Source organism: Oryzias latipes, chromosome 5 (genome assembly GCF_053564925.1).
Source record: "Oryzias latipes strain Hd-rR chromosome 5, Olatipes_Hd-rR_3.1".
In the NCBI taxonomy this organism is placed as follows: Eukaryota; Metazoa; Chordata; class Actinopteri; order Beloniformes; family Adrianichthyidae; genus Oryzias; species Oryzias latipes.
In genome coordinates this window covers 3,457,101-3,469,860 of record NC_136241.1, presented here as the reverse complement: position 1 = coordinate 3,469,860, position 12,760 = coordinate 3,457,101, and the positions used below count along the sequence as shown (strand labels likewise).

The 12,760-nt window shown below is 43.5% G+C and overlaps 1 protein-coding gene across 1 annotated transcript in view; it reads right to left on the bottom strand.

Moving 5' to 3' along the window:
* celsr2 (cadherin, EGF LAG seven-pass G-type receptor 2) overlaps positions 1-12,760 on the bottom strand; it is an 89,029-nt gene that overhangs the window by 72,194 nt on the left and 4,075 nt on the right. The window lies entirely within an intron of this gene.

Sequence of the window (12,760 nt, the reverse complement as noted above, 5' to 3'; positions counted from 1 at the left end):
AAATTGTGTAAGTATACCTGAAATTCTATCTTCTAACTTTAACAAAAGAAAAAAATCAATATAAATCCACTTTCAACAAATATTAACTTTATTTCACCACAGAAACTCTGTTCTAGTCTAAAACAGAAAAGAAGCTTAAAGTGCCTGAAATAAAAAAATCTGTCATTCCTTATTTAAACTAGAAACATTTTGACCAACTGAACCATTTGATGCTGAGAAAAATAATTCAATCAATAAATAATATTAAATGTAAATTGATCTAAAAACATTTACACAGCAGCACCAATATATTTAACGTTTTTAGTCTGAAGAAATAGATAAAAACATTGTGCTGATGATCCACCGCATGCCGTTTTGGTGCTGTGCTCCGTGCGCCGTTCCACAACACAGCCTGAGCCCACTACCCCTCCCCTTTCATTCTCACAGACAGCAGCTGCAGGGACGGCAGTTCACAGTTTCAGGCTGTTACAAACTCTGTGATAGAACAGATAATAGGAAACAAACAGTGGCGCAGATATTTTTTCCAAGCACTGAGCCACTGTCACCACCCCCCGTTAAATCTGCATCCCGGGAAATTGCCCATATTGCCGGTGCCTAAAACCGCTACTACTACGCTCCCCACTATTTGAGAAGCACTGCACTACGGTGGCCCCACTTGGACAATCTACGTAGCGTGGAGATCTGCTCAGGCTCTACATATTTTCATTTCATTTTTCTTTTTGTAACCTAAAGTTATTTTCCCTCTTAAGTTGTGTCTGACATTATTCTTTGTAATGTTTATAGAGAGATTTTGCCACAGCCCTGTTTATTTACAACGGACCGCCTAACATCTTCTTTATGGTAGTGTAGTCATTTGTCCAGACCAATCACTATCTGACGTCATCGGACCAACGGACAGCCAATCACATAATGTGACGTCAGCACTAGTCAAAGGACTAGTCGAATGGTTCAACGACATTGCTCGCCATTTCATGTTAGGTTGGGGGTGTGAGGGGCTGTAAGCTAGCAGGAGAGCATGTAACAGATGAGTAAGGGGAAGTGGGGGTGGGTCAACTCTGCATCAATAGGTCCACCAACAATTCACAGGTGAATTTCTAATGAACTCCTGCCGCTCTGCAGAAACTATGTCCTAGAAAACGACTCAGGTTTTTAAATGTTGGCTAAAAACGGCACAATCATGATTAACCCTTGTGTTATCCTAGGCACTTTAACGTTGAGAGTTGGGTCATCTAGACCCACTAGACAGTGCTCTGAACCTTTTTCTTCAATGATTTGTGATCTTCACTGGTGTCCATGGATTACATGAAATCTTTCCACCTTTATCCACCTTTGTCATGGTAGGGAGAACACGTCAATGTAAGGGGGGGGTCATCTAAGATAGCACAAGGGTTAACAGACCTCTGAAAACGGTTTTACAACAGATCAGAAGATGATCAGAGTGGGACTTCAAATGACTCTACTGCAAATTCTGCTCAAATGATGCAGATTTTGTTGTCAAATCAAAGGACAGATTTTTGGATGGTGGAGTTCTCCGTCCATCCATCTTCCTAAGTTGCTGTGTTCCCTCTGGGTTCATGGGGTTGCCAGTGCCTGTCCTGGCCCCCAATGAGCAAAGGCGGGATACACCCCCACCAGTGCCTCCCTCACCTGGGGCTTCTCAAAGTTTTTGTAGCGGAGACCCTAATTAGGAACTCGACTTTTAGACTGGGGGCCAATTTTGATGGAAAAAAAAATGGATAAACAAAAAAAGTTATCCCCAGAGAAAACCCTCACAAACAGGTCCCAGCTGGGATTGGAACCAGAGCCTCCTTGTTGTGAAGCAAGAACGCTGACCACTGCGCCAACATGCAGCTGTAGAAGTCAAGCTTGACCATTTGTTTAGTAAAAACAATAGTTTTCTAACTAAAAGCAGTGCTTTCCCGTCTCACTGAAAGGACTTTCATGTAGGTGTTTGCTCTATTCTCCTGTGATGCACCAAATCCTCTTCCTGCAGATAACAGCTCAGAGCTTCTCCCACCTCAAAACAGGAAAAACATCAGAAATCTTACATCAGGATATGTGTTTAAATAAAAAGAAAGGACACGATTCCTCTCACTGTTTTAGTCAGTGGCCAAAAACTGTGAAAGCATCTTCATCTCATGAAGAAACAGCTGCTGTGAGGAAGAGGAAAACACTGAGCTGACGCCCTCTGTGTCGCCGCCTGATGTTCTAAACCACACACAGCCTTCAGTCTCATCAATAACTGTGAATGGGTCTCAATAAAAAGAAAAATAAAGTGTCAAACGAGAGCATGAAGCCTTTGGAACGAACATGTCCTCTACGAGGCAGACGGTTTAGAGCAGGACGTCTGCTCTTCCTGTCAGTCAGATCCTTCAACCGTCAATCACAGATGAACCCAAGCAGTCTCATCACTAAACTAATTATAGTCCATTTCAGGCTTTTAATGAAATTACAGTTCATTTGAGATCTACTGGATTGAAAATAGACTTCCTGTTTAGTGTTTTAATTAATAATCTATATTTATGCTGCACACTTTTTCAGTCTTTAAAGGCCTTTCAGAGTAAAGTATCTCCATATAAATGATAACATATTACACCCGTGGGACACAAAAGCACCCTTTTTTAAATGAAATATATATATATTTCTGTGAGTTCATTTTCCTACCCGGAAGGAAGACGACTCGATCTATGAGGCTCCGCCTTTCTCTCTGTGTGGGTCCCGCCCATTTCATGACATCAATTTAGTGGGCCTCAGCAGCGTGTCTGCGTTTCACCCACGAAACAGACTTTTACAAAGATGGATGTGCATATTGTGCACATAAAAGAAAAGGTTTAGCCGATCAAAAGGGTGGCTGTGTCCGAATTCCCACCCTAACCCCTACATAGTGCACTCTATAGTGCGTTCGCCATTTTCCAGTGCTGTCTAATCTACAATTCCAAAATCCAGTGCCCTAGAAATTTCCCAGAAGTCTCTACGGAAAACCAGTGTGCATCGATGCTCACTAGATCGGTGAATATAGACCACAATGCATTGCGTTGGAACAATTTTTGACACAAAAATATATTTAAATGTATTTTTTTAAATAGATCATCAACGTTTTTATCTTCGGAAGACAGTGTAAGTAATCGTCACAAAACGCTCATATCAATTCGATTTTAACTTAATGAAATCGATGACGTCATATCCGCTGTTTAAAAAAAATATTAAAGAAGTGAGCGTGGGGAATCGCTTTTAAAATTCAGGGCACTACATTGTGCCGGACCATATAGTTTTTTAGTAGTTTGGGTGGGAATTCAGACACAACTGGTGCGTGTGTTTTAGCCTGCCAGTGCAGACTCTTCCTCACTTTGTGACATGACAATGTGAGAAGCCGCTCGATGTTGTTTGTTGGGAGGAGCTGGTGCTCAGAGAGCAGGTCTGTAGAAGAATACTCAGAAATGTGTGAATGGATCAAGATACCTCTTTGGGGTTGTTTATAATGAGGAATTAACCTTATAATTCACTGAAAAGTTCATACAAGTGATTTAAAGTTGGATGTCCGCACAAACTACCCTCTGATTGTCTAATTTCTAACAGTCAGGCTGCACATTAGTGCACGTGACCAGCACTAATGGGCTCCTTGCACGGTGCACAGGGTTTAGGGGGGTTGAAAAAAGGAAAAATCCATATGATGTACCTGCGTCTCATCTACTTCACCCTCACTTACCCTGACGCGTGCCATAGGTTTTTGCTACAACTTGTCAACTTGGTGATCTACGGCGTTGATATTTGGTGCAGGACACCTGTGTGTCTCGTACAGGTTTGCCGCTTCCACCTGTAAGGGCAGGTGTGACTAATGTATTAACCCATGCAAGGAGAGATTTGTTCTAAAAGGACTTCTCTTGGCCACTGATTTTCTTCACCAGCCCTCGTGCTATCTTGTGGGGTCCAGATGACCCCACTCCCAACGTGGGCCCCACAAGATAGCACGAGGGCTAGAACAACAAGAGTCAGTGAAAGGAGTCTTGAAGAAACGAATGTAATACACAGTAAAGCTGCATGGCCAAGTTTCCTCTTGTAAACCAAGGGAGAAGAAAAATCTGGGGAGTTTAAATCCTGAAAAAAGCTTTTGAGACAAGAATCAACCTATAAATCAAAATCAATCAGACTTTACCTCTGAATCCTCAGTGTTTCCTGCAACAGTTTATTTGACTGGTAACCATTAGGTGGTGGTACCAATGCCACCTTGGTTTCCTGTCACAGCTCTAAAAGTAGGCCGTCAGGGCAAATGTTAGGTTTGTGTGGTTGTTGGTGAGGGACTGAGGGATGCTGGGATCAGGAAGGACGGTGAATCTGTGCTGCTGCTGTTCAGGCTTTGAAACCATTCTGGTCAAAGTAGCCGCGGTTACATGTGCAAAATGTTTTGATCGGATCAAAGATCGGATTAGAATTCAGCCGTGTACATGGGATCAGAATAACTTTATCCGATTATAACAAACGTTCATATGGTCACACTTTCAGTCAGAATAAATCATTTGGGCATTCGCAGTAGTGTTTGAAATACCGGAAGAGGAAATGAGTCCCGAACTCCCGAAATGAGTCCCGAACAAACCTAGATGCCACATACATAGATATCTGGCAGCTCTGTAATATCCTAGACGATCTTCTAAACGTGCTTTTATTAATGTTATGATATTATGAAGCGCCTGTTCGCTCATCATTTTATATTTAATCCGTGTGGTCAGTGCTTTTTTGTGTGGAAGAACGGAGCTGGAAGAAGCCAGTGTTAGGAGAGGGCTAACACACACTAACTACATTTAGCCTTTGATGAACATAAAATCCATGCGGGAAATGCTGAAATCTGCAGCTGCTCCAAACTGGCGGTCCGAGCTCTGCTCAGAGACACGGTTCTACCGGGAGACTCAAACACAAAGCTATAAGTCCAGCTGCTCTGCACGGTTCACTGCATCCACCGGCAGCCGCACCCGGAACGCGCAGGGTCCAGACATCAGGAGGCACGAAGCGCTCCTCCCCAGTCCCCCCCCCCCTTTCCTCCTTCTCCAAGGAGGGAAGGGGGGGGGGGTGGAGGGCGGACCGCAGAGGGCGATCCTGTTTGCGCGCCACTGCCTTCTCTGGAGCGAAACACCTTCTATGCATGACGTAAGACCCACGATCGGAATGAACCGTTTCCATGCACAACGATAGGATCAACAATCAGCATAACCACCTACCTCCTATCTCCAAAAAAGACATTTTGATCCAAACAGGTCTGATCAGGGCAGACTGTTCCGAACGGCGTGTTTACACGGCGCACTTTTCTTCCGATCAGGCGTTCTTTCCGATGACTTTTGTCCATCTAAACGCAGCTTCTGACTCCAATCAAACAACTGATGGAAGTAAATTAGGTTTTTGTTTCACGTCTATCTGATAGATGACACGACACAAAAAAAATGAATAAGTAAAATTACGAGATTTAAAAATCGCAAATTTACGAGTTTTTTTTCATAAATTTATGAGATCAAAGTAGTGAGCAAACAGAGCAGCAAGTGAACGCAGGAGGAGCAATTTTTGGTACGTTCAACGTTTTCATTCCTCTTTATTGTTTTATGCTGAAACAGAACGTTTCATGGAGGAGGAGGCATATGGAACACTGTTTACTTCCGCATTGATGTTCGGATGACAGGTTCATGACGTAATGAGACAAATGAACTTCAGGGAATGTGAATGAAAAGGAGAATAAAGGCTGCAGCAGTCCTCTACACCCAAACGTGTCTCTGAGCTCCTTATTTTACAAATGAAACTCCGCTTTAGTGACACTGAACCCCGGAAAGACGGCTACACTGACTATAATCTGATTTTAAATCGGCAAAGGTTCAGAATTTCTTTGTTTTTGAAACCTTTCCGGAAATAAAGCTTCACAAAAGGCTCCACATCTGTTATCTTCAAGCTAAACAGACAAGTTTGGTGTTTTTTCCTCGTTCATCTATGACTTTTTCTTGTAAATTCAAGACTTAAAAGTCGTAATTAAAAAAAAAATGTTTGTAAACTGGCCCTTAAAGGTAAAATGATCAAGATTTTACACAGCAGTAAGAGCCCAGCAGAGTTCCAAATCCATAATGGATGACTTTAACAACCTCAACCTGAATCCGTTAACCTCTGAAATGGACCAGAACCATCAGCCGCAGACCCTCACTGCTGGGTTACATGTCGGGGGTTTGAATCCTTGATCTGAACATCACTAATTCTGTCATTAATTCACAGAAACAAAAGCAGGCTCAACTTTAAACGGGGGCGTGAGGGCCGGGATCGAGAAAGTCCTTTAAAGATCGCAGCCCCAGGGGGAAACAAGAGGACACAGACGCTGTGGGTGGGGTGATTGTGTGTGTGTGTGTGTGTGTGTGGGGGGGGGGGGGTCAAGACAAAGCCATCGTCCATTGTTTTGTGGGGCAAGAATGAGGCGACGTGAAGATATATGCAGCGTCCCGACCCTAACCCCAAGCATGATGTCATCGTCCGCACCTCAACCCCTCCTCAGGGCAGATGGAGGCCCGCCGGAGGACGTTGGAGAAACCGGATGCCCTTTGAGTCCACTGGAGTCAAAAATCAAAGGGTTTAACGACGACACTGATGTATTGCCCCCATCTTTAAGCTCACTTGTGCTTTCAGAACGGAGAGCCTGTAAAGTAAACCTCAGCTCAGAGTTTACGCTTGGACCCGTTTGTCTGCTGACTGTCCTGTTAAAGTCTGACTAGAGTCAAAGCAGCGGCGGACCGGCAGCCCGGCGGGTCCACAGAAGGCCTACATGCTTCAGTGGAAAGAAGGGCAAAGGGACAGTTGCACTTTAGAACAGTTTGCAGCCCCCCACCCCATCCCCACCACACAATGGAGGCCTTACCCCCCACCCCCCCGTCCCCACCCACAAGAAATTTCTCAGGCATTGCTGGGTTCACCATGACAACTGTGTGCCTAATAAAGCATTTCTCTTAGGCATTCTTCCTTTCACTGCAGAGGTGGAGGGGGGGCGACAGTCAAAGGAGGGTGGGGGGGACACAGAGGGACGGCGGGGGGATAAAGAGGGAGAATGGAGGGGCTGGAAATGATGGGAGGTTGTCGGGGGTGAGAGCCATAGACCTAAGCAGTTAGAGGAAAAATGGGAGAAAGTGACGGGCAGACAAAGAGCGGGAAAGAGAAACAGGACGGAGGTGATAGGTGATGCGGCGGAGCAGCGCCGCAACAAATTCCACGCCACTTTGCAAGCGTGACTAACGCCATGCAGAAAAAATGAAAGCAGGAATCAAGTTGGATCAGTTCTTCAAGCCGAGGCTTTGAACTCTCTGAAGAAAAAACGGAACCTTTTTTTCAGCCTCAAACACAGAAATCCAGGCGGATCTCTGAGGGAAATCATCACACAAGAGAGAAGTCGTCTGCTAACCCTAACCTCCTCTGCCTGCTTATACCGGGTGAATACTCCATTCTGATTGGCTGGGATGTTCCTTAAAAAAGTGATGATGCACGCCTAAAAAAGACAATGACAACCCGCCGCACCACGCAACAAATAAATCCGTTTTTTGTGAAAAAAGCAATCCAAACCGAATAAAGTACTAAAAACTGGCTGAATATTTATTTCTTTTGTAAGCGATCATTATATGGCCTCTGAAGTGTGCATTATCTGATTCTGATAATGCACACTTCTGTCTGCGATAACACTATAGAAACACTTGATCATCTGTTTTTTGAATGGATATATGTTAACAGTTTATGGGAGGATTTTTCCTTTTCCTATTCAATTACAAAAACACATTGTATTGCTTGGAGTAGTTTCTGGTGATAAATTATTCGATTTGGCGTTTAATACTCTATTACTATCTGGAAAATGTTTCATTCACATGAGCAGATTTTTAAAAATCAAACCCTTATTTAATACATTTCATAAATACATCTGTTTATATTTTAAATTGCTGAAAATGCCAGAAAACTGTCCATTTTCATTGAAGACCACATGATGTCTGACATTCGCTAGTATTGTAGACCACATTTCTACTTGTATTTTATTATTTTCTTCATTTTTTTTTGTTTTTTTCTATTCATGTGAACATGTACAGTATGTCATCTTTCAAAAGTTCTAAAAAAATAAAAAAATAAAACCACTTTATCAGCCATTAACCCTTACATAATGCACGCCTAAAAAAGTAGTTCCGGTCACCTATCTTAAATGTTCTGTATTACTGCGCTGGCTTCTTTAAAACAAACTTTATCTTCATCGTCTGGACAAAAACTTTCTCTCTGAACTGATGTTTTATTTAACCCATCGTGACCATCAGAATAGATTCGGCTTTCCTTTGCCGCTGCAGTCGAAGTCGGCGCCGGCTAAGCTGGTTAAGGGGTGCGTTCTCATGGTAATGTAACAACAGTCCGTTGGGCGCACCAAGCAACAAATACTGCATTTTCTTGTGACAAAAAAGATCCAAACCGAAAAAATAACAAGAATAAAGTACCTAAAGCTGGTTGAATATTTATTTAGTTTACAGGTGACCAGGGTAAAGGGGGAGAATGGCCGTCAAAGTGTGCATTATCATAAATAAACGCACAAATTACTGATCATTTCTGATAATGCACAATTCCTCTCCCATTAACCGTTACACAAGCCTATAACCGTTACACAACCCAACCAAATCATTGCTGCAATACGGTAAAAAGAGAAATCCAGATTTCTCAGCAGCGTGTCGTAAATGTTTCCCCGCTGTGAAATGGTTCACAGAGTAATCTGGTCTGAGACTGACCAGAGGCTCCAACATTATTCTTACATTGAGCTGTTTGCTCCATAACTGAGTCAACGTATTCAACCATTCATCTTCTGCCGTTTTGTCCCTTTCGGGGTCACAGAGCTGCTGGAGCCTATCCCTGCCACTTGTGGGCGAAGGCAGGGGACGCCCTGGACAGGTTGCCAGTCTGTTTATGCCGCAATCACACACCCATGCACACTCACACTCACACCTAGGGACAATTTAGAATAACCAATTGACCTATGAATGTTTTTGGACAGTGGGAGGAAGCCGGAGACCCCGGAGAGAACACACGCATGCACGGGGAGAACATGCAAACTCCACACAGAAAGGTCCCCCATTGATGTTCTGGTTCAGTTCCCCCAGCCGGGACTTGAACCGGGGGCCTTCTTGCTGTGAGGCAAGAGCGCTGACTGCTGCGCCAACGTGCAGCCCGCGTTGGCACCTACACACGCACATATCCAACCACACTGCTTCAAATTCCACTTCTAATTCACAAGTTCATTTGATTTCCATTTGAACACAGATCAATTTTCAGTTCTAAAACATATTAATATTATAATAATATTAACCTTTCATATCAAAGTGTGGTGGGATTATTGCATTAATACATGCATCCATCTTCAGAACTTCCCTTTTGGGGTCACAGGGTGGCTGGAGCCTATCCCAGCTGTTGAGTGAAGGCAGGCTACACCTTAAAGAGGTCGCCCGTCTGTGCAGGGCCACAAACACAACCATCAAATGACAGAGAGAGCGTTAGAGATACTCGGACTCTTTATCAAGTTTTCTTTTTCTCTTTCTTACTTATGGAACTAGACTCCCCTTCGAGCAGCTTTGTGACTCTGAACCTCTCTCAGGAGTGCAGTGTGAAGGTCAACCAAACACAGGTGTGAGACGTTCACCCCTCCAGTCCTAATATTGTCGACCTGAGCTTCAACATGCGACCGTCACGAAAAACGTTTCTTCAAAAGCAACCAACATCGCTGACTGGAGTCCGTTTGGGTTGCTGGCATGAACTGAACACCGACAGCAGAGCAGTGGGCGGATCTGCAGCCGCTTTCCACTTCCTGAATGAAGACAAAAACACCTGCTGTCCACCTGAGAAGCTGCTGGCCCTGCAGTGTGGTGTGAGCTGAATCCAGCAGTGGCCATTAGTCACTGAGGCGTGGTTTTCTGATAATTCCAGACCCGCTACTCAGACAGAGGGCATGACTGGGGCTCAAACGTCTGATTGAACAAGGACAAAGCGTCCTGGAGGTTTCGTGGTTCGGTGTTTTCGAACAGGCTTTAGCAAAAGAATTCAAATCTGTGTGTGACACTCGGGAATGAGCAAACCATTAAAAAAACTACACAACAAACAGGTCAAACACCAAAGCACAAGCAGAATTCTCAGAGGCAAAGGACAGGGGTTGGTGTTACTTCCTGCAAAAATGAAATGATAAAAGGCTTCATGATGAAAGAAAAGACCTCTGCTGAATGCAAACATCTACTTATGCAGGCTCACGCTTGTCTGGGAACAGTAGATGAGCTCCTGCATATGTCAACAGCAGCCTGACAGAGCCGGGGATAGAGATGCAGAACATCCAATCCTGCACCTGAATACCTGCTTCTGTCCCTGCAATGTGGCCAGACTTCCATCACAAACACAGAAATGAATGAGACTTTTTAAAAGCCTGCTTCTGAATCTAAAATCAACAGATATTAACGAGGTGGAGTCAGGAAGATCCCTCTTTTTGTTTATCAGAAGCTAACTAATAGCTGTTCTTCATCATTAATGCACAAGCAAATTGACGGCGCACAACAGGCAGCCAATCCCTGCAAGCAGCGTGTGACAGTGCGGCCGTGCAGCTTTGAATGATTACGGCGCCCTTTCCGCTCCCAGCGGGCGCCGACAGACAGAGCCGCCTGAAAAAATGATAATCCAGGAAGTTATTTTTATGCTATGGCAGAGGGGGCGGGGACACGGGCTGATGTATTTATGACCACCTCCACAGTACTGGTTGGAATTACCCTCCATCTATTTGTTCTGCCGCGGGGCTTTGGTTGAAGTTTTAACAAGCCTATTTTTGAAATGTTTCATCCTGCTTTCATCCAGTCTTTGAGTTCCTTTTGGCAGCTTCTGAAATGATTTTTATTTCAACTGTTCATACTCTGCTTTCCTCCATCAAAGACTACAACGCCCCATTGACACAGGACAAAAATGACTGTCCATCTGTATTCTCTATGTGTATTTTTAGTGTTGTTTACTATCTATTTGCTGTTTTTAATAGAGCTATGGTAACAATGTAATTCCCCCTTTTTGGATCTCTTCTATTCTATTCCATTCTATTCTATTCCATTCTTTTCTCTTCTACTTTGTAGTCATGATTTAAAACTGCAACACATGAAGTCCTAGTGTTATTATTTTCACCCCCATGTTTTTGACTGAAATTGTCGTTTGGGTTCAATAAACTCAAGATGATTGGTAAAAAAAAGTACATTTAATTTAAAAATAAATTTGAATACAATTTTAGAAATTCAGACATTTGAGTAAATAGCTGAATTCCAGTTTCAAGCATGTTCTGTTTACATGTTCCTGTTGTTTGGTGACACTAAGTCTAGAGTTGATTTAATATGATTACAGATCAATTTGTTCATGTTTCTGGATCAAAACCAATTTACTTGGGCTGAAAAAACTGTTGTCACCACTGAGACTGAAGAAATGTAGGACTTTCTTTGATAAATGGATGGATTTACATTAAAAACTAACATTAAACATTTTCCCTTCAATGAAATTGAAGGTCGAGTTGATCTCTAGATTTTATGGATTAACGTGACGTCTTCTTTTCAACCCAGCTCTATATGATATATATTCTCGAAAATTGAGTTTAAGCTTCTGTTAAAAGGAAATTGTTGGATTTCTGACCATTTTTATGATAAATCAGGGATTTTCTGTTTACATATTACTCCTGAATTGACTCAACATTCTGTAGAAACTGTTAAGTGTTTATAAACCAGACTTCATGGCTCAAAGAGGTCCATCAGAAACTGTCCGTCCTAACAGAGTTCTCATGTGCCGCCGGCTCAAAGACGAGGATAAAGAGACGTCCCCGGAGGTCTCTGGAGAGACCAACCTCTGAAAATTGGGGTCAGTAAGATCTATGGGGGAGGCTCTTTTTCCTCCCCCCCGCCGCCTCCAACAGCTCCTGCCTAACAGCTTGATAATGTTCCTCTGTGAAATTGTGTCGTCAGCACGCAGACGCAACTCCACATGGTCAGCATTTCAGAGAAAAAAACACCTTTGTGAAGTCTTACGACTAGACGGGTTTTTACATTTATAGAATCTACAAGACAATTAATGGTAGGAAGAAATCCCATTTTTTGGTACTCTTTCCCAAAAATGTCCACATAAACAACCTCTGTAAGCCCAGCATTTATTCAGATCTCCTTCAGGTTTTTGTCGTCCAAACTTTGATTTGTTTGAGCAGAATTTCATTCTTCGAGTCCAACGTTTCTACTGACAAAGCCGGTTCCAGATCATTTGGTTTCTCGTCCAAAACGGATTTTTCTAGCTTGTTCACATGACTTACAGTGTTGGACCTGCTCCCACCCTGCTGTCCTCCACCCACCTCCTGACTCAGGGGTCCTGACTCAGAAACCCCAGCAGGTGCCGGATGAGTTGGGGGGACACGGCCTCTAATTGGTCCTCGGTGGAGTCACAGCTGTTGCCCTCAGCAGTGCCTGCTTCTCGATCAATAACTCACTATTGTTCTCCGGGGGAAAACTAAGCTCAACTCCAACCCATGATGACGACGCTAACAAGGCTCAGAGACCGTGTCACCTCGTCGTCTATCCAGCGGTTAAACCTGTCAGGCACTAAGTCTTTACTGTCAGAGCCTTCAAAACGGCTCTTTACTAGATTCAGGAGATTTAATTCTGCTTCTCCCTGTCCAATTCCACCTTTCTTCTGGATTTCTAATCTCTCCGTAACTCCCAAAGTTGTCTTAGAAACAGCCAAG